Source organism: Ambystoma mexicanum, chromosome 6q (assembly GCF_040938575.1).
Source record: "Ambystoma mexicanum isolate Mex_15411 chromosome 6q, UKY_AmexF1_1, whole genome shotgun sequence".
Lineage (NCBI taxonomy): Eukaryota > Metazoa > Chordata > Amphibia > Caudata > Ambystomatidae > Ambystoma > Ambystoma mexicanum.
Window position 1 is genome coordinate 1,152,844,300 of NC_090937.1, and position 21,133 is coordinate 1,152,865,432.

The window sequence follows — 21,133 nt, forward strand, 5'->3', positions numbered from 1 at the left end:
AAGATTGAAAGATCGTTTTGTGGGAAAAAGATGGCAACCACTGTAGCGTCTGATCAGAAATTCAACAGCCTTGGTAAGAAGGTAAGACTGCTCCTAACGGATGCAATGAAAAACGTGGTCAAGTACATGCCCGCCAGAGAGCATACTAGCAAAAGATTGACCCATAATCAAGAAAGGCCAGTTAGCATCAAATGTTCTAATCAAGAGCAGCTTGGATGCCGCAGACATAGCAGGCCTCCAGGTGGCAAGTGCTTCAATAATCAAGCGATACTCGTTTCTGCAGAGACCGAGGCACCACTTATAAATAAGACCCTAGATGGGGTCCTCCTTTTTGTCAAACCGTTAGATGAAAGCCTTGACAAAGCAACATACGGCCAAGAGACACCAGGGAGGCTATGCCAACTCTAACTCTATGCCAACTCTAGGAGTTTATAGTTTGAGTTTTATGGTTGAATTTGTAGTGGCATACAGTGAGTTTCTGTACCTTAACTATGTTATTCCCACTGTTTGTAGACTTTGTTGTGTGATATTTACCTAAACTCTTAATTTAAAAAGGCTTTTATAATTTCGTTAACTTTTGTGTTAACCCCTCGGAGCACGGGAAGAGGGCGCCTTACCAGGTCCTCTCTCGGAACAGTCCTCGACGAATTCGGCAGCTTTCAGAGCAGGTCGAAGCAAATGCAGCAGCAAGTCTTCTTCTTCCAGCTTGGCGTCGAGGATCAGCAGTTCCAGTTACTCTTCAAGTGTAGACACAGCTTCTGAACAATTTCCAGTGGTGAGAGGTCCCCAGATATACTATCCTGTCTCTCATCCACACTGCTGGGTCACACGCAGCAGCCAATCATACAGAAGGGCATTCATGCAGTCAGTCAACCAATCAGGCACACGGTGCATTCAGGCCATCCTCCTCCCTCTCAGACACTCACAACAAGGAATGTGGTTTGGGACAAGTACCCAGCCATTCAACACTACACACTGCATGCAGGCCAGTTTCGGGCAGGGCTGTCTCAGTCTTTGTCTCTCATACCAGAAACCAGACAGCCACAACAAGAAGTGCATATTGGCCACACACTCCATTCACCCAGGTCCCACCCACAGGGTGTACCCACAACAAACAGTCACTGGGAAGGCTCCAGTCAGTCTGGACTGGACTTCACAACAACCCCATATATGGAACTTCCACCCAACAGCCAGTCAGGGGGAAGGGACAGAGTCAGGGCTTCCCAGGACTTTGGGAAAACAAGGTAACAGGCAATAGAAAGCAAGAGGCCACAGGGGCCATCTTGTTTTCCATCAGGAATCAACTGATTCCAATGGCAGGTCCTGGGTATCCCAAAATGGAGGATACTCAGCGCACCTGTCAAATTCAGCATGGAGCTGCCACCAGCCCATACCCTGCTCTGTGGGCCACCCACAGGTGCCCAAAATCATACACTAGGGGCACAGGGTTGTATCCCGGGCCATGGGTGCCGTAAGGGTATCCCATGGGTCTGTTCACCAAACCAAAAGAGAGAGAGCTGCACTGCCAGGAGTCCCACATGAACTCCTGCGCAGAAAACACGACAGAACACACGATAAAAAGGCAGTAAAGGACAAGGATACGGAGGCCCTGTCCCTCCGATGCATTTCCAGCATCAGAGTCGCCCTCTCCCAGACTGTGGTGGAGGGTGCCTAATCTCCCACGGGATAGACACCCTCATCCAGACGGTCAACATACCTTCTGGAAAGGCCATCTGCGTTATCATGACTCTTCCCTGGTCTGTGCTCTATGGTGAAGTCTAGCCCTTGCAGGCTAATGGACCACCTGAGCAGTTTCGGGTTTTCACCCTTCATCTGCATAAGCCACTTCAGGGGCTTATGATCTGTTTGGACCTTGAAGGTAGACCCCGTAAGGTAGGGCCTAAAACGCCTAAGGCTCCAAACTATACTGTAACATTCCTTCTCAACAGTAGCCCACCTAAATTCTCTAACTTTGAATTGTCTACTGATAAAGGGAGGGAACATCCTATCATCTTCGTCATCTAACTGGGACAAGACAGCTCCAATTCTGGTGTTGCAGGCATTCGTCTGGACGATAAAGGGTCAGCTGTAGTCAGGCGCACACAAGACAGGTGCCCTACACAGACTTTCTTTCAAGCCATCAAAGGCCCTCTGACAGTCTTTAATCCAATTAACCTTCCTAGGTTGTTTGGGTGATGTCAGAGCTCTCAGGGGTGCAGCTATGGTTCCATAGTGCGCTATGAAATTGCGATAATACCCAGTGAGGCCCAAAAAGGCTTTCACCTGGGTTTGAGTATTGGGAGTCTCCCAGTCCTGTACATCCTGTACCTTACTGGGGAGAGGTTTGATTTGACCCCCTCCTACCTTATGACCAAGATATATGACTTCCCCCTGAGCTATCTGGCACTTGGTGGCCTTGATAGTGAGGTTAGCCCTTTTCAAGGCCTGCAACACCTTATTCAGATGTGTCAAGGTGGAATTGTAGACGTTCAGCCCACTGAGCGCATGGTTGACCAATCTCTGGAAGGTGGCAGGGGCATTCTTCAATCCAAAAGGCATGACCCTAAACTGGTAGAGTCCCTCTGGTGTTGAGAACGCTGTCTTTTCCTTGGCGTGGTCCGTCAGAGCTATTTGCCAATAGCCTGAGGTGAGGTGAAAGGTGCTCACAAATTTGGCAGCACCTATGATGTCCACGAGTTCATCAGCCCTGGGCAATTGGTGCGCGTCCTGTCACTTCTCCCCAGAGGGGACCCCTTCCCTATGAGAATTCTGAGGTGAGGCCACTACCCAATAATATCCCTAGTGGCGGTAGAAAGTGGGAGGAGCTCCTAGGGAGAGACTTCATTCATGGGGATGGAGACTCATATCTGGTGAAAGAGCTCCCTAAATCCTTGCCCCAAGAAGCCTTACCATTGTTGATGCCTTCCCTCTGTAAATCCTAATAGTACCGAGACAAAGATGAACCAAAGAAACATACAGACTAACAATGGGAGGAATCAACCAAGAACTGTGGCTTGGTGGCCCCAAAGTGGTGTGAAGATTGCATCAAAGGCATTAGGTAACACTTTTGATGTTGTGTTGGGGCAGGCCCAGCTGTATAAAGTAAAAAGTGAGAACTGACTAGAGGAGAGAAGCAGGAAGAGCAACGAGAGAAGCTTGTGTCCAACCCGCATTGTCCAGGAAATCCAAACCCGCTGCAAACAGAATCCAAGGAGACAGCCAGTCTCTGGGCAAAAAGCTGTGTGATCTAGTACATGACCGACTTGCTGGTGGATGCAGATAAACCCGGTTGTGGCGCAACCCCTACTAGATGCACTGTGTGGTCCATTAACAGCACCGAGACTGCCGCAATGGCTCTGCGGAGCCGCACCAACAAGGATGAAGCTGCAGAAGCATGCACAGAGGATGCCTGTAGACGAAACCCAGAGCAAAGACCTTGGGAACATCCAGCAATGCTCCGTCAACGAAATAGAGGTAATGGGAGCTGTGCAAGAGCTGGGTGGGGTCAGTGTAGGTGCAAGTGTCAAGAAGCACCCTCGAGTAATCTCCCTTGTTGCAGTAGTGATACCCATAGAACCAAGAGTCAAGAAACACTCAAGAGTAATCTTCCTCGTCACAGTAGTGATACCCGGAGAACTAAGAGTCAAGCAGCACTTGGGAGTGAACTCCCTCCTCACAGTAGTGAAACTGAAAGAAACAAGAAGTATATATTCTCCAGAAATAGAATACTCCATCACAATAGTAATACCCAGAAACCCAAGAGTCAAGTCTTCATTGAGGGTGATCTCCCTCAGAATAGTGTGAAGATAAAAAGCTACAAAGTTCCAGAGTGCCTCGGAAGTGAGCTCCCTCATCACAGTGAGAACTTTAAAGTATGTGAGAGATACCAGAAGGATAAAGAACTGGCTGAATGTAACTTACCCAATGGAGTATTGAGAACCAGGAGAAGAGGGAGGCTTGAACACTATTGTTTATAAGTTCATGGGAAGAACTAAAAAAGCTTTGCAATGTTTATAAGAACTGCCAAGAACCCGTTTTTGTAACTGTTCCAGGCGGACCCGGAGAAGGGAATCATTCTCCTGGTTTAGGTCTAGTTGCTAAATCGGACCATGTTGCAAGAGACTGCCATTCAATCAGACTGAGACTGAAGTACTTCCCCAGCAGGAGGAGGTCACTGTCATTTTGGTTAACGCAGAACTTTATTGAATATTTGTTGATGGGATAGTGTCAGTCATGGTAGATGCCATCCTGCTGATCCCTGGTATGTATGAGGCTGGTCCATTTGCAGGATCAGTGGTAGCACAGTCGTTCGCATTATCAGGCTGCTGCATCTAGAAGACCATCAGGGTGGGGCACAACCAGTAACAGTATACAGTAATCAGTAAACACTTGTGTACGAGCACGATAGAAATAAAATATCAATATCAATACATGCCCCTCTTCTACAGTAGGGGCCTGTGTTGCGGAAGGATTCTTTCTAAAAGTAAAGACTGTGACGAAGAAGAGCATTTGAAATTGTTTACGGATCATTTTGGAAGACCATCTGTACACATTCCCCTCCCCCACACTATATCTGAACTGCTCTGATAGTTTTATAATCACCATTAGAAAGCTGCAACTCCTCATCAATGCAAGTCAGGTGCTGGTACCTGTCTGGCAAGAGGGCCGCTTCATCGCGGATTCTTCAAGGCATTTTTCACAGATTTGCTGTCAGCCGTTCTCTCACATTAACACCCCCAAAAATAGGTTCTACAATAATATTGAAATAGCATTGTTGTGATAGGCGTTTCACACTTTACAGCCTGACTGTTAAAGTGAAAGTTATTAATAGCGATCATCTCAAAGGTGCTAGAGGAAATACACATAATATAAATGAGCAGTTTTCCAATAGGTTCAACCCATTGCTCACTTATTTTTTCTTTGCAAGTCAGTACAGCAGTGATTAGTCTCAATAGTTTTTCAGTTTTTAGGGCATAGTTATCGCTGCACCCAAATAGCCTGATATAGTCTTGTGAAGAGGTGTGATGCCATTCAGGGAGGTTTAGATCTATGCGGTAGAGTCTCCAGTTGCAAATTCTTTATGGTATCTTACGTCTGTCATGTTAAGGGGATTTTTAATACCCGTTTTTTTTAGATCTCATCCTATCTGAAAGGCAATGTGTTAATTGCATCAAAAAAACTGAAACCAAACCTTTTAATCAAGTCTAACCCTTCTCGTCTTATTTGGCCCATTTGTATACCTGATGTTGAACTCTTTCTGAACTTGATGGCAACATATGTACCTTCTTCGGTGAGTTGCACGTTTCTTTTTTTGTTTATAACTCTGTTTATTTGTTTTATTTCTAAGTACACAACAGCATGAAACAACTAGCAACGTCACATGGTAAACAATCAGCAGTATAAACCATGAATTTTGTTATAGCTGCACAGGGGTGTCACAGGCAGGCCAGGGAGTCAGTCTTCCGGGTGTGGGCTATTGGCTTGTTGAGGAGGGTCGTGGGGCGCCCGGGCCTCCAGACTCTTAGGGGAGATCATCCAGAACCTTCCCATTTCCCCCAGACTTTCTGGGATTTCATAGGGCATCCTCTGGCCTTATAGATTTGCCTCTCTAAGGATGCGCATCTGTCCACCTCATTGGGCCATCGGTCTACACTTAGTTTTTCATCTGATCCCCAATTTGCGGCCGTCAGCTGCTTTCCCACACCCAGTGCCACCGCCAGAAATGTCTTTTCATATTTAGTAAACTCCACCTCCCCCCATATTCTTAGTAGTATCAGTTTTGGGTCTGGTGGACCCCAAGACCTTGGAGATTCTGCTAATGCATTCCACCCAAAAGGCCTGCAGTACATCGCAATCCCGGACCATGTCCACCACTCTCCATCGCGCCATCATTGTTCTGGAGTAGTATGATTGGTGTAATATGCAGAGCTGGATACCTATCTCAGGAGGAAACATTAATGCCTCCAACCATTCTTCCGTTTCCAGTGGGCCCTGGTCTTTTTCCCATTTCTCTCTAAGTCCAGCCAGATCTCGGGTTCCAAAGGAGTTGATGGCCTGATAGTGTGGAAGTGACCTTGGTCAGGATACGGTCTGGGAGAATTTTAGTCTCCAGGGGGGAACAGTTGGGAATTTCATTCAGAGTAGGTAATTGGGCATCTATGGCGTGTGTATGTTGTATGTGTCTGTAGAAGTCCATAGATTGTAACCCAAATTTCCCCTTTAAAGTCTCAAAATCTAGGAAGCGCCCATCCTGTACTATGTCTGCGAGTGTGCGTATACCTCGTCTCTCCCAGTTCGTAAAATGCCCCATTTTCTGAATTTCAGGAACATGCTTGTTATGCCACAGGGGTTGGACCAGTGTCGGTCTCGCTTTCCACCATGTGATGATGGGCCTCCTGTGGATATGCAGTTTCATTCTTGCCATTCCTACCAACCCTTTGTCGTCGTGCAATGTCTGGAGAGGGGTGGTCGAGCCTACACTGTTTAACTCTCCCCCAATGTGTGGGAGCACAGGATCTCTGTGTATCCATTCGTTGACCACCCCTGTTTGCGCAGCCCAATAATAGGTGCGGAGACATGGCAATCCAATGCCTCCTTCCCACACTGAGAGTTGCAGCGTTGTGAGGGCAATTCCCCCATATCACTCCCCAGAGGAAACTATCTATTGCTACAAAGGTTGTGTGGGGGATGGGGAGTGGGGCATTCTGGAAGACATATAAAAGTCTGGGGAACATCAACATTTTAAACAATGCCGCTCTCTGCCCATTAATGATAAGGGGAGGGACTGCCAATGAAAAACATTGGCTGCAAATCTATCAACCACAGGCTGCAGGTTGAGTTGGACGAAATTGTCTAGGGCTGGGCTGATGCGAATACCCAGCCAGGTGAAAACCAGGATTGATAAGGGATATGGACAGTGTTCAGAAATTGCTGCCTCTCATCCCTGGAGTGGGAAGTAGACTGTTTTTTGTTTATTCACTTGGATCCCACTAAAATGTTGGTATTCTAAAAGAGTATGGGTCACTACTGGGCAGGAGATCGTGGGATTGCTAAGATAGATGAGAAGGTTGTCAGCGTACAAAGAAACTCGGTCTTCACCCCCCCAAGGCCACGAGGACTCGGCCCATTTCTTATCCATTCTAAGTCAAATTGCCAGCGGTTCGATGGCCAGGAGAAACAACTGGGGGAAAAGGGGCAGCCCTGTCTAGTTCCGCGGCCCAGCAGGAACACCCTGGAAGACCTGCCGTTTACTCACACAACTGCCTCGGGGGAGTCATAGATAAGTTTAACCCAGGACGTGAAACCATGCCGAAATCCCATCTGTCCCATAATGTCCCAAAGGGCGTCCCACCCCACCAAATCAAATGCTTTCTCGAAATCCACCGCCAGGAGTGCCAGTGGGTCTGAGATTGCAGGGGCGCGAACAATGGCAAGGTGGACCCTGCGCAAATTCATACGGGTGGATTTGCCAGCATGAATCTGCATTGGTCCGGATGGACAAGGAAGTGTATTAGCAGCCTGTTGGCTAGGATTCGTGCAAGAATTTTAGCTTCTCCATATATCAGTGATATGGGCATATAGGAGGCGCAGCGTTCCGGGGGTTTCCCGGGTTTAGGAATCACCACTAGGCATGTCCTCCTAAGGTCCAAAGGAAGTTGTCCCTGTTCCTTACTGCGCAGGAAAATGCAATGTATATTCCCTGTTATGTCACTCCCTAGTCGCTTCCAGGTTTCTACCGGGAAGCCATTGGGTCCAAGAGTCTTACCTGATTGGAGCTGCAACAGAGTAGAGTAGGGGAGTAGAGTTGTTCATAAAAGGTAGCAAAAACCTCTGCTATGTACAATTCCGCAATTAACATTTCCCCTTCTCCTGATAAAATGACTTGTACTTGCCCCTTGCTTCGTTCGCGCCTTTCTAGCCAAGCCAGAGTTTTACCTGCCTTGTCCCCTGTTTCTTATATTTGACTCCGAATCGACCAGTGGGCCGCTCGTGCATTATTTAGGGTGATATTTCTCAAAACCTCCTGCACCGTCCCTCGAGCCTTCTGTGCAACCTGGGTTCCCAGTTCAGAAGCTGTTCTTCCTTTCTAGCCACCTGTCTTTCTTCCTTGGTGATCTCCTGTGTGTGTTGCCTGCGGTGAGTCGACACTAAGGAAATGGCTTTCCCCCGTAGGACTGTCTTGTGGGCTTCCCACAATGTGACTGGACAGGTCACTGCCCCCTCGTTTAACTCAAAGTATTCTATGGTTTTCTGGGAGAGGCTCTCTGCAATCTCAGGTATGCCCGGGTAGTATGTGTTCAAATGCCAAGCAGGATCTGGTTTGTCTTTTGTGGTCAGAAATCCCTCTTGCAAGGAATACTGTGGACAGCAGCCGGTAGGACATACTTCGGGGGACTAAGACATAGTCTATCCTCGAGAGCGATTTGTGTGAGAGTAAAAGAAAATCCAGCGTCACTGGTATGCAGTGCCCTCCAAGTATCCACCATTCCCAAGGCCTCCACAAAGGTGTATAGTTTAGTTGGGGTATTCCGGTTCCTATTGACGCTGTGTGACCTGTCTCTACTAACCTCCATGACTGCATTAAAGTCTCCTCCCAGGACCTACGAGTCTGCCCGTTCTGCCAGCAACACTGTCTGAAGCTCATTCAGGAGCTCCATTGTGAGTGGGGGGGAGGGGCATAGGCTGCAATAAGGCACCAGCTTTCTTCCCACATGTCGCGCAACACCACCACAAATCGGCCCGGTGATGGACACAAACTTTTATCAGTTGGAATGGCACACGCTTATGAATGAGAACCATCGTGCCCCTGACCCCTCTTGAGAATCCAGCATTGTATGCTAGCGGGTAGTTGGACCTCCTAAAGAAACCACGTTCTGTGCCCATTAAGTGGGTTTCTTTGAGGAGGGAAATGTCGGGTGAATGGCGGTTGAGATTTTGTAGCACTAGTTTTCTTTTAATGCTAGAGCCTAGCCCATTGACGTTCAATGTCATTAGGGGTATATGCCCATCACATGCCATCTATATGTATGTGATTTCTTGTTGTGTCTGGAGACGGTATTGTGAAATGTAAGCTTCCCATCCCCATAAGTGGCCCATCCAACCCCCGTTTCCCCGCGCTCCCACTGCATGTATCATGGTCGCACTTTTCCGACCTTGCTACTGCTTTGTGACCCCGCAAAGCAAACCATAAACTAAACTATTAACATCCCAGAACCCCCAATCCTGGGTTTCTACACCTACTAACGGACTGAGTGGATTAGGTGTAGAATCCGGGTTTTCAACAGCCTTTTGTAGCGCACCACTATGCATTCTCTCCTGCGGTCAACCAACAGTGCCTCATAAACACTCCCCACCCTGCAATTCCCCCCAACTAGAAGTATCTGTCGGCCAAACTCATGAAACTCTGAATTTGTGAGAACATAATCGGGGTAGTCCCCGGGAGCCAGTCCAACTCTCTCCCTCTACGCCCCCGGCTGGGGCTGTCAGTCTTAGGATTGAAAGAGCTGAGCGATTGAAGCCTTTTAGAGGGTAGGGGTCCCCTCTATTGTGGTCCTCAGGACCCCGGTGTGGGATCGCTGTGCATCAATACCTCTCAGGTGTTGGCAGTCTGTCCTGGGGATCCTCCACTCTTGTCGTCCAGAAGTGGTGACAGGGTCTCTGCTTGAGTCAGGCTCCCTCCGTCACTGTCCCTTCGGGTTGTACGGTCCCTCAATGCTCTCGTATGTGGGCCAGAGCGAACCTGTGTTTCCAGCCAGTCGCAGACTTCACTTGGATTGTGGAACATGTGGACCGTGTTGTTGTGGTAAAGTTTGAGAGTAGATGGGAAAAACAGCGCATATTTAATTCCGAGGGGTGAAAGTTTTTTCTTCACGGAGTCATAAAATTGGTGGGACTTTTGCACTTTTCTCATGTAGTCTGGGAAGAAACCGATGCGGTTGCCACTGTATGTGATCGGGCCCGTCGCCCTTGCCATGTGGAGGAGTGTGTCCGGGTCTCTGTAATTCATGAGCCGGGCAATCGCAGTATGCGGAGGGGCCCCAGGTATTGGCCTGCCGGTAGGGACTGTGTGCACCCATTCAATAGAGAAAATGTTTGAAAGCTTTTTGGGTGCCATGAGATCCGAGAGCCAACTTTCCAAGAATAGCTCCATAGATGGTCATTCTTACTTTTCTGGGAGGCCGAGTATATGCAAGTTTACCCAGCGGGATCTGCCTTCATTATCCTCTGTGCGTGTCTCAAGGATGGTGAGCTTTTGTGCCATTCGCTCTAGGCGTTCTTCCATTTTCTTTATTGTGTCTTGGCTATCTGATATGCGTTGCTCTGCTTCTTCCACCCGGTACGTCAGATTACGCACATTCTGGCGCAAAAAGGAGACTTCAGAGGCCAGTCTGTCGATTTTGGTCTCCACTGATTTCCTGGATTCTCCGATGGCAGCCATGATGTCCATGAGTGATGGTATCTGGCCAGCGCCCCCATTTGCTACCTCTTCTCCCATGTTGTCTGTAGCCCCAAAGGCCTTTGCTGGGGTACTCTTTGTGTACCGGTCCATTTGATGCTGTGCCGCCCCTTTGGAAGGCATGTCTTTGACCATAGCCTCGGATTTGTTGTGTTTCTTCAGGAGTTGCACCTGCGCCTGTGGCGATGATCCAAGCCTGGGTAAGAAGCAAGGGTAACTATGGGCCCTCATGACCGACTGCTAACAGGGCTGTCTACTTTTAGAGTCAACCCCTGCCCAAGCCTGGAACCTGGAATTCAAGAGGTCCTGGTAATGCCCCAGAATGCTCCGGCAGCGCTAATTGGGAGCCATGGAGTGTCAGTCTCCTGTCCCCCTGTCAGGCGCCTTACCGGGTACTGTTTTTCTTGCACTGTTGTTCACCTACAGGAGCTCAGCAGGGTTCTGGTGCCAGTTGCATCGAGATGCCATCCACGGGCTAGCCTCTGGGTCCTCCGTTGCGTTGCTCCCTCATGTGCTGGCTCCCCCCTTGTTGCAGCCTCCGCAGTGCGGGGAGGGTTCCCCACAGTTGTTAACCAGCAGACCCTCTTCTGATCACTGGCACTGCCCGTTGGCCTTCTGTCTCTTAGAGCTTCAGGATTACATTGGAGCTCCGCTGTGCGGCTTTAGTCCCGATATAAGGGCTTCTGCCACAACTCCCCCATGGAGCATGCAGCACCACAGGGGCTCTGAGGGCCTGTGTTGTAGTACCGTAGTTGCATGTGTGAGACTCCAGGGTCGCCGCGACTCTCTCCCCCCCCTTCCCCACTCCGTTCTCAGGGACTCCAGGGATGGAGGGGGGGGACCCACCTAAACTCTGTTTCGGATGGGTCCTCTGCTGGTCGTGGCTGTTCAGTATGAGTGTTTTGCACTCGTTCCGTTCTCCAGCATGGCGTCTGGCATGGATTCACATGCTCATGAATATTCACCGTCGTCAGGCTGGAAATCCTCGGTAAAGAAAAAATCAGTTTCAGTTTCGTTTCTGAACTGTCTTTCTACTAGTAACCAATCACTGGTCTCTGACTGCCCTCTACCTAAGCCCCTCCTCTCGCAGCCATGTTCAGATTTTTACTGCACGTTCAAGTGTTGGGAGTCCTCGTGCTATAGCTCTTCAGCTTTTACTGCGTTTCGCGATTTTTTCAAAGTGTTTATTTCATTTTTTCGGTCAATCGAGCCTCAAGCTCCACCGATTCTACTTCCGATCAACGGGGACCTGTTTTGGAATTTTCTATGCCCCTCAAGGGTGAATTTTCGTCGAGTTTTCACTTCTTGGAGGATTCCGGAAGATCTTTGAGGCCTACCCCGCGTGGACATGGCCCAGGACAAAGGAAACACGACGCCCGGATCCAAGCTTTTCAGGAGCTGCCCTAGATGGGGATTACAAAATGTCTTCAAGGCGGATGAGCACTCTCGATGCCTCTACTGCCTTCACGAAGACAAAACGCACGTGGAGAAGGACTGTGCGTTTTGCAAGAATATGTCCGAACGGACTATGAAGGATCGTCGTATCAGACCCACCAACTGGCTGGAGGGGAAGATATAAGCAGCAGGTGAGAAGAAGAAGAATTCCGAACTGTCTTCTAAGACCTTTGAGGCTGCTCCGGCGATGGGGGCCCAACAAAATGCAAAGCACCGCGAGACCGCAGGCACCGGGAGCGCCGATTGGTCGGGTTCCTCGGTTGCCTGGCAGGGCGCATTATCACCAACGCCATCAACCACGAGCCAACGCTCTGGCTCGGTGAAGAGGAAGTCGGAGAACCCGAGTAAGCTTTGGGAGAAGCCCCGGTCGATCCCGACGGAGACAGCTGAGGGGCAACGAGGGGGTGACCCTCCCCCCAAGGTGAAGGCCTCAGGCACGCCCAAGTTCGTGAAGGCTCTGATTCACCCGGCTAAGGCCTCGATTGAGTGAGTTGTGGCGGCCCTGGCGAAACCTAAGGAGGCTTCCCCAATGGAGACGGCTTCAGGGGCTAGAGTTTCCCTGCCACCCCGGAGGGAATCATCTTTTCTGCCTAACGAGAAGACCCCCGTGAAACCCCAGCAGGAGAAAGGGGGGGGCAAGGTAGCCATAACGGACACGGATACCACCTCTGAGGATGAGTTGGCGAGCGTCCAAAGGATCCTGGACAAGAAGTTCGAGGAATCCAGGGCCCACGGGAAGGATCCCGACGAGGCCGATGAGGAAGTAACGGGGGGGCCGACGAGGAAGATAGGGCCGCGGAGGATCCCACGCCCCAGCCATCGGTCCCGTTGCAGCCGGTGCCCGTACCACAGGACAATTCAGGAGCTATCTTGATAGCTATTCAGAACCTGTGCCCGGAGAGAAGGACAAGGATGCCCTTACCCGTCACCGACGACCCAGCGGAGCCTGGTCCGTCAGGGAGCCCACCTAACAAGCGGAGACAAGTCCATCCTCCTTCCCCCTTCCAGCCTTCACCCCCATCCCCTCCACCGAGGGATGAGACAGGAACGGAGACGGCAACGGCGGGGACGGACGACAACGGTGGTGACGACGGACTGGGCCTCCCTTCACCACCTCCTCGGGCCTCCCCCCCCCTGACGAAATTGGCTCCTTCCACGACATGATCGCCAGGGCATCTGTGCTCTTCCATCTCTGCCCTGAAGAACAGAAGAATGAAGGTTTCCTCTACCAACGGCGGGACACCAAGAGGAAGACTGTCCTCTCAGTCCCGTTACTGGACGACATCTGGGACGAGGGGCTAGCGCTCCTGAAGAACCTGTCCACGGCTCCTGCTAAGAGAGACCGGTACGAGAAGAAGTACCGGGTCCCGGACTCCGCCCCTATGTGCCTCAGGGCACAGCCGTCCCCGGACCCAGTGGTCTCTGCGGCAGCCAAGAAAAGGCGGCGGGGGCGATGGCCTCAACTTCAACATCCCCACCAGACGGCGAGGGGAAGAAGCTGGACACCAAGGGACGACGGGTCATCTCGTCAGCGGCAACAACGATTATAGCGGCCAACGCCCTCGCGATCGTGGCACGCTACGACAGGGAGCTGTGGTTCAAGATCGCTCCCTTGCTGGACTTCCTCCCGGAGGACAAGAGAGCTGAGGCCCTGGAAATCCTGCCGGAAGGAAAAGTGGCGTCTGACCATGCCATTACGGTGGCGGACATCGCCGACACCGGCTTTCGTTAGATGGGCAACAGCGTTTGCCTTTGCCGGCGCGGTTGGCTTAAGGCCACCGACTTCCGACAGGACGTACAGACCAGGGTTCTGGACATGCCTTTCGACAGGAACAACCTGTTCGGCAAGACAGTGGACGAGTCACTGCAGGCCATCAAGGCAGACACCGAGACGGCTCGGGCCTTGGGTGTTCTTCAACGACGGCCGTCCTTTCGGAACTACGGAGGCAAGCAAGGTGCCTCCAAAGGATTCAGCAGCGGTTCCTCGTCGTACCGCCAAGCGCCACGCTCCTCGTCGCAGGAGGCCTACAGAGGACGCGGCAAGACAGGAGGATCCCGTATCGTTGCCAACGAGGCCAAGGTGGCAAGGCCACGACGAAACAGGATTGAACCAGTCGTTGCGTCGGGGCCTCCACCTGAGTACCCTGCTGGTAGGCCGGCTGGTGAAATTCGTCAGCGTGTGGGAGTCCATCTCCACCGACCGTTGGGTGCTGGAATCCCTGGCCCGCGGGAACACTCTGGAATTTCAAAAGAGGTGTCCCCGTATTCCACCCGTGGCCAGGAAGGAAAACTACATCCCTCAACTGCTGCTGGGGGTACGTGCGATGCTAAGAAAGGGTGCCATCGAGCTTGTCCCAAAGAGGCTCTGGGGCTCTGGAGTGTACTCGCAATACTTCCTCGTCCAGAAGAAGACCAGCAGTTGGCGACCCATCCTGGACCTTTGTCGTCTAAACAAGTACATCAAGTCCCAGAGGTTCCGGATGGTCACCCTCCAGCACTTGCTGGGACAGCTGGAGGAAGGCGACTTCCTATCGTCCCTGGACTTGGAGGATGCCTACTTCCACATCCCCATTCTAAAAGGACATTGAAAATTCCTGCAATTTGTGGTCCAAGGGCGACACTATCAGTTGAAGGCCCTTCCCCTCGGATTGAAGTTGGCGCCCAGGGTGTTCACCAAGTGCCTAGCACCAGTGGCGGCGCGGCTGCGCCTGCAGGGGATCCACGCCTACCCCTACCTGGATGATTGGCTCATCCGAGCAAAGTCAAGAGAACTTACTGTCGATCACACAGCGAAGACCGTCCAACTGCTCACGGATCTTGGATTCTCGATCACCTTCACGAAATCCCACTTGGTACCGTCGCAAGTCGCCCTGTTCCTGGGAGCCAGGCTCAACACAGTGGCGCGATTGGCTTCACCGTCGGTGGAAAGGACGAAGGCCATCCTGGGCAAGGTACAACAGCTGTTGACCATGGACATGGCCAGGGTGAGGTCCATCAAGTCCCTACTTGGCATGATGTCCTCGTGCATCTACCTCCTGTGCCTATGCAGACTGCGGATGTGACCACTGCAGGAGTTCCTCGACACCCGTTGGATGCAAACGGCAGGCAGCTTCGAAGACAGGATCTCACTCAACAAGACTTTCCCCCAAGCGTTCCAGTGGTGGGGCACCCGCGCACATCTGGCGGCGGGCATGGACTTCCAGACCCCGGCGCATCAGGAAACGGTGACGACGGACGCCTCCCTGGAGGGATGGGGAGCGCACACCAGAGATCTTCACGCAAGAGGCCTTTGGCTCCCGGAGGAGAGGTCACCAAACATCAATGTCCTGGAGCTCCGAGCCGTGTTCTGGGCCCTCAGGTTGTTCCTTCCGTCCCTAAAGGGCAAGGTGGTAAGGGTCTTCACCGACAACACCACCATGATGTTCTACATCTGGAAGCAGGGGGGCACCAGATCCCCAGCCCTACCCAAGGAAGCCCAGGATCTGTGGCACTGGACCGTCACCCAGGGGATGTTTCTGGTACCCTTCCATCTGGCGGGAATAAAGAACACCATTGCCGACTCTCTCAGCAGGGAGCTGCGCTCGTGCCACGAGTGGGAGCTGTGGCAGGATCAAGTGGATCTCCTATTCCGACGATGGGGCAATCCCCAGATCGACCTATTCACGACGGCGACGAACGCCAAGTGCCGGAGGTTCGCCAGCAGGTTTCCCCAGCCGGGCAGCATGGGCCATGCCTTCTCATTCCCCTGGGACGGCCTGTTCCTGTATGCGTTCCCACCATTGCTGTTGCTGCTGCGACTCATCAGTCAACTCAGACCGTCCCGGTGCAGGATGATCCTTGTCACACCGGCGTGGCAGAGACAGATCTGGTTCCCGGACCTTCTGGACATGTCAGCGTCCCCCCCAGTCAAACTGCCGACGGACGCAGATCTTCTCGCCAGAGAAGGAGGCGCCATCCTCCACCATGACCTGGGGTCGCTGAACTTGCAGGCCTGGCTCCTGCAGCACTAGAGTTCGGAAGGTATAGTATCCCGGCAGACTGCAAGGAGGTGCTTGCAAAGGCCAGGGCGTCCTCGACCCTCAAGTGCTATGGACACAAATGGAAGAGGTTCTCTGTCTGGTGCCCTGCACAGAAGATTGACCCTCTGCGGATTACGGCCCCTCAAGTGCTGCCGTACCTACTGTCGCTGGCCAAGGCGGAGCTAGCTCATGCCTCCATCAAGATCCAACTAGCGGTGATTTCCCGCTATACCAAAACTCCGGGGCGATCCTCTGTGTGGTCCCATCGCCTGGTGAAGGAGTTTATGAAAGGACTGTTCCGGGCATTCCCACCGGTGAAGGCTCCGGCCCTGGCGTGGGAGCTCAACGTGGTGCTGAGCAGGCTCATGAGACCGCCGTTTGAGCCTCTGCATTCGGCACTGTTGAAGTTCCTATCGTGGAAGACAGAGTTTCTTGTGGCCATCACCTCCGCATGACGAGTGGGTGAGATCCAGGCCCTCTCATGTAAACCTCCATACTTGACATTCCACGAGACAAAGGTAGTGCTGAGGACGCACCCCTCCTTCATGCCCAAGGTGCCATCGGACTTCCATCTCAATGAGCCCTTGGTGTTACCTGTTTTTTTTTCGTCGCCTTCCTCACCAGCCGAGAGGACTTTGCACTCGCTGGATGTGGCTAGAGCGCTGAAGTTCTACGTGGACCGCATGAAGACCCTTCAGAAGACATCACAGCTATTTGTGAACTTTGGAAGCTTCCATTTCCAGATGGCTCTCCGGCTGCATCATGCACTTTCACCGGTTGGCAAACCGACCGTTGCGCGGCCGTCTGAGAGCCCATTCAACCAGAGCGATCGCTGCTACAACGGCGTTCCTGTCTGGTGTGCCCTTGCTGGACATCTGCAGGGCTGCTACGTGGAGGTCGACGCACACCTTCACGAGATTTTACTGCGTCGACCCGGATTCCAGGGAGGAGTCCAGAGTAGGCCAGGCAGTGCTGCGCAACCTGTTTGCTTGAAGGTGAGCCTGGTGAGGAGGTAAGAGATGCTTAATGTTGGGTTGTTGATATGCTTAATGTTGAGCCTTGCCACCTCCCGTGGTTGTGCATGTGTGTACTGCTATGTATTCTTGTACTCATGAGCATGTGAATCCATGCCAGACCCCATGCTGGGGAAGGAACAAGTTACTTACCTGTAACTGTTGTTCTCCAGCATGGATCTGGCATGGATTCACATGTGAACCCTCCCGCCATCCCCTCTGCGGCTCGTCTCTTGGTCCTACTGCCAATTTACATGCTACCAAATCTGAAGATGGCTGCCAGAGGAGGGGCTTAGGTAGAGGGCAGTCATTGGCTGGGGGCAGTATGACCCAGACACCAGTAATTGGTTACCAGTAGAAAGACAGTTCAGAAACGAAACTGAAACTGATATTTTCTTTACCGAGGATTCCCAGCCTGACGACTGGGAATATTCATGAGCATGTGAATCCATGCCAGACCCATGCTGAGGAACAACAGTTACAGGTAAGTAACTTGTTCCTTACGCCGCTTCTGACGTGCTTCCGTTGCGGGGGTCTGGATCTGCCGGTCTAAGCCCCAGGCCTCTGTTGCCTTTCCTCACGGGCCAGATGATCCCTGGTTCCTGGCGTCCCCCGTTCTCTTTTTGTCACTTGTCGCAGGCTCAAGCTTGGGTTCGCACCTCCAGGCTCCGATGCGGCTGTGTGAGCGGGTCGGTGCTCCGGACTGCACCGCTCTTGCTCGGCCGCATGTCGGGCCGTTGCCTGCACCTCACCAACCGCTGCAGGGCCGCCTCCACGTCTGCCCACCCCGCGCAGCATGGGGCACTGCTGCGGGACTCAGACGGCCCCGATTTTCTACAGAATTTGATGGTAGTATGCAGGGGTCAATATCACTATGCCGCACTGCAGTTTCAAAGGTTTTACAGCCCGGAAAACGGCATATTTTCCAGAATATTAGCAGCCCCGGCAGAGCTGCAGATTTTCACGTTTGCATTTGCCGGCTGCTAGCCAGGCCCCCCTGCACATTTCTAAAGAGACAAAATGCAGCATATTGCTTTTTTGTCAGATAAAATTGATGTTTCATTGACACACATCACCATTATTTTGGCTTCAGAAATCACTGATGTGCTGAAGTCGATTACTTTCCTGCTAGATGTTTTTTCATACAACAGGTGCCCTCATCCCTCTCATTAATCCTCTGCAGGCCATGCACGGGGGTGTCTTGAGCTTTAAAGTAGGTTCACAAGCATGCATCATTGCCAAAGCATGTGTGGAACAGTGATTAGAACACTTGTCTGGGAAATGGTGAAGCCGCTGAAGCAGTAGCTTTGATCGTCATATTCCTACTTGTCACACCCACTTAGTAAATATGTTTGCGCAATGGAAACAGGCTTTTTCTTGTTTCTGTACTCCCCAGTTACTTTTCAGGAGATAATTGTCCAAGATGTTTCTTTGCATTCTGGGACTTGTAGTCCTGGATTTATAATAGGCAAATTAGGAGTGCCAGAATGGAATGGGGCATGTGGTCATCTGTGTGTCTAAGGAGTTAGTTGTAAGATGATTGGGGGTCATTTCTACTCTGCCAATCTTTTGGTTTCATTTCTTTCTTTACCTGCACCATCTGACTGCTCTCTGTTTCAGTGAAAGGATTTAAATATGAATTTTAAATGATAGTAGTGTAAACACTATACAATAGTTACATAAAATCTGATGTGCAGATGCAGCCTTGGTAGTCTATGAGATCTTGCTGAGGCCACTGAGTGTCATCCTCAGACTAAACGCGTGCCTTCAACCATTTCAATACCTGCTTGGTAACCACCGGTGCTCAAAGGGAACCGTTGAAGTTGGGCACTATGCTCCCCCTCTTTTAAATAGTAGTGCCACCTTTCACATTCCACCACTGAGACAACCAGTGCTCTTTTCCTATTATTTCATCGAATTCTGCCTATCTGCATGTACTGATTCTGTTTTTGTCCCTTACCCCATTTCTCCATAGCCACTCCTTCCACCCCCCCCCCCCCACCCGCCCTGACTGCAGCGTCTGGAGTGTGATGGCTAGCCACAGACAGTGGAGCGTCTGAAAGATTTGATCTATACAGATGTGCTCCTTCCAACCACCTCTACAGGCATCAGGGTTGACAGGCATTTTGGGTAAGCGCTGTGACTATATGCCTGCTATTTGCATCCCACAGTTCCGCCCGCCACATCAGATGCACTGATGCACTGTCCAACTTTGAGCACAGCATTTGACTGCTTTCATCAGAGGGATCATGGCATATTTCCATGCAAAGTACTGTAATGTATAAAGTAGATGTGACTATCCCAGTGAGGCAATGTCCCTGCTGCACCAGAACACTCCAACAGCACCTCCATAAGCGCCGTTCAGCAAGGCTTAGCATCGTATGCCTAGATACCCCACAACAAATGCCTGTGAGATGTTAGCTTATTTTAGGCATGTTTAAGTAGCCCATCAATGCCAAATTAACAAAAAATTTAAATAAAAACAAACAAAAAAAGGTAGGTTAGAACTCATCTCTTTTTTTTATTTATTTTTTATTTACTTGATTCAATCAAAATAAATGATTTCTACAAGAAAGAAGAGAAAATCAACAGTTGTAGAAGAAAATATTGAAGAATATTAAGAGTCAATGTATTGAAAGTCACTGTTTATCCAGTTCTTCACTGCCGTTATTTGCAAAAGGATGTTCCAGCCCAAGAATCTGTTTCAGAGTCTGTGTTGTGGCGATTGTCCAGGCGGTCCTTTCTCCGCTGATTAGTCTCTCCCACCAGAGTTCTTCTTCTTGAGTGTGCAATGCCAACAAAAGTGGGCGGACGTATTTTTCACTAATTGCCCGAGTTCTCGGGCAGTTCAAAAGAAGGTGCCGAAGAGTTTCGAGCTCCTCATTTTTACAGAAGCGACATCTGTTTGAACTGGATAGACCTCTAATCGCCAGGATCTCGTTGGTCTCCAAAAGGTTTAAGCGTGCCTTCAAAAAGAGGTTTCTTGCTGATTTGTTGGGAAAATTTTGGCGAGGTAGTTTGGGATAGTGCTCAACTTGTTTTGTTGTAAAGGCAGATGGTTAGTTGACTTAAGCTGAGCCGTCCCGTCAAGAGTCTTTATCCAGTCGAGCTCCTCAAGTTTCCTTTTTATTTTCATTGGGTTTTGTAGGAGCTCCTCTTCTAGTTGCGAGATTTCGTTTAGCTTGTTTTTACACGCTGTTTCCCAGTTTTTCAGCAGTGTGCATTTCGCACCTTGGATTTCCTCCCCGATTATGTCCAAGATGGTAGGACAATTTGGGAGCCGGGTTTTCCTGTAGAGCATCAAGCTGTTGATTTCGATGGTTGCTGCCAGCGAGAGGAGATGCAGTTCTCTTCGGATCAGCAGCATAGATGTGCATTTAGGAAGGCCCAAGACAGAGCGCCAGAAGAGCCCTTCTAGCCAGATCCAAAGCTTTGCTGGAATTTGCGGCAGAATCCGCATATGACAGGGAGGGTACCACCTTTGCTCGATAGAATCTTAGAGTTGGGACCAGTGAGAATCGGCCATATTTTTTATCTACCACTCGAGCTTGAGCAGATAGTTTCCGCACCTTATTCAGGAGAGCTTCTTGAGCTGCTGCATTGGTTTTTGAACAATCGAGCATCACACCAAGATATTTGAAGCAGTGAACCTTTTCAAGTGCTGTACTATTAAGGAACCAATTCAGTCGTTCTTTTCTCCTTTTCGACTTTTCCACGACAAGGATCTTGGTTTTGGCTACGTTAATTTGGAGATCTTTGATCTGTATAAATGCTGTCAAATGGTCCAGTTGGCGTTGGAGACCAATAGGAGTAAGATCCATCAGGATCATCCACATATAGCAAGCGGGATGTTTTCCTGGAGCCCATAGTTGGAGGAAAAGATCGGATCGAGGCTTCGGTTTTCTGGAAGTCGCCCATAAATGCTATGAATAGGGCGGGGGCTAAGGGATAGCCCTGCTTCACTCCTCTGCCTGATGGAATTTCCCTCGATAACAACCGTGCTCGATTTAACCTGACTCTCATCCTGGTGTTCTTATGAAGTGCACAAATTGGTTGCAAAATTTCATGGGGGCAGTTCCACTCGCGAAGTTTTCTCCATAGAGTTTTTCTATTGACCTGGTCAAATGCTTGAGCCAGGTCAATGAAGGCCAAAAAGACGCGAGGGGCCCCCTTGCTGATTTTGCCTTTTA

At 50.7% G+C, this 21,133-nt stretch overlaps 1 protein-coding gene across 2 annotated transcripts in view; it reads left to right on the plus strand.

Moving 5' to 3' along the window:
• The window catches only part of BEND4 (BEN domain containing 4), a 489,416-nt gene that overhangs the window by 254,088 nt on the left and 214,195 nt on the right, over nucleotides 1–21,133 (plus strand). The gene's annotated exons all lie outside the window — the stretch shown is intronic.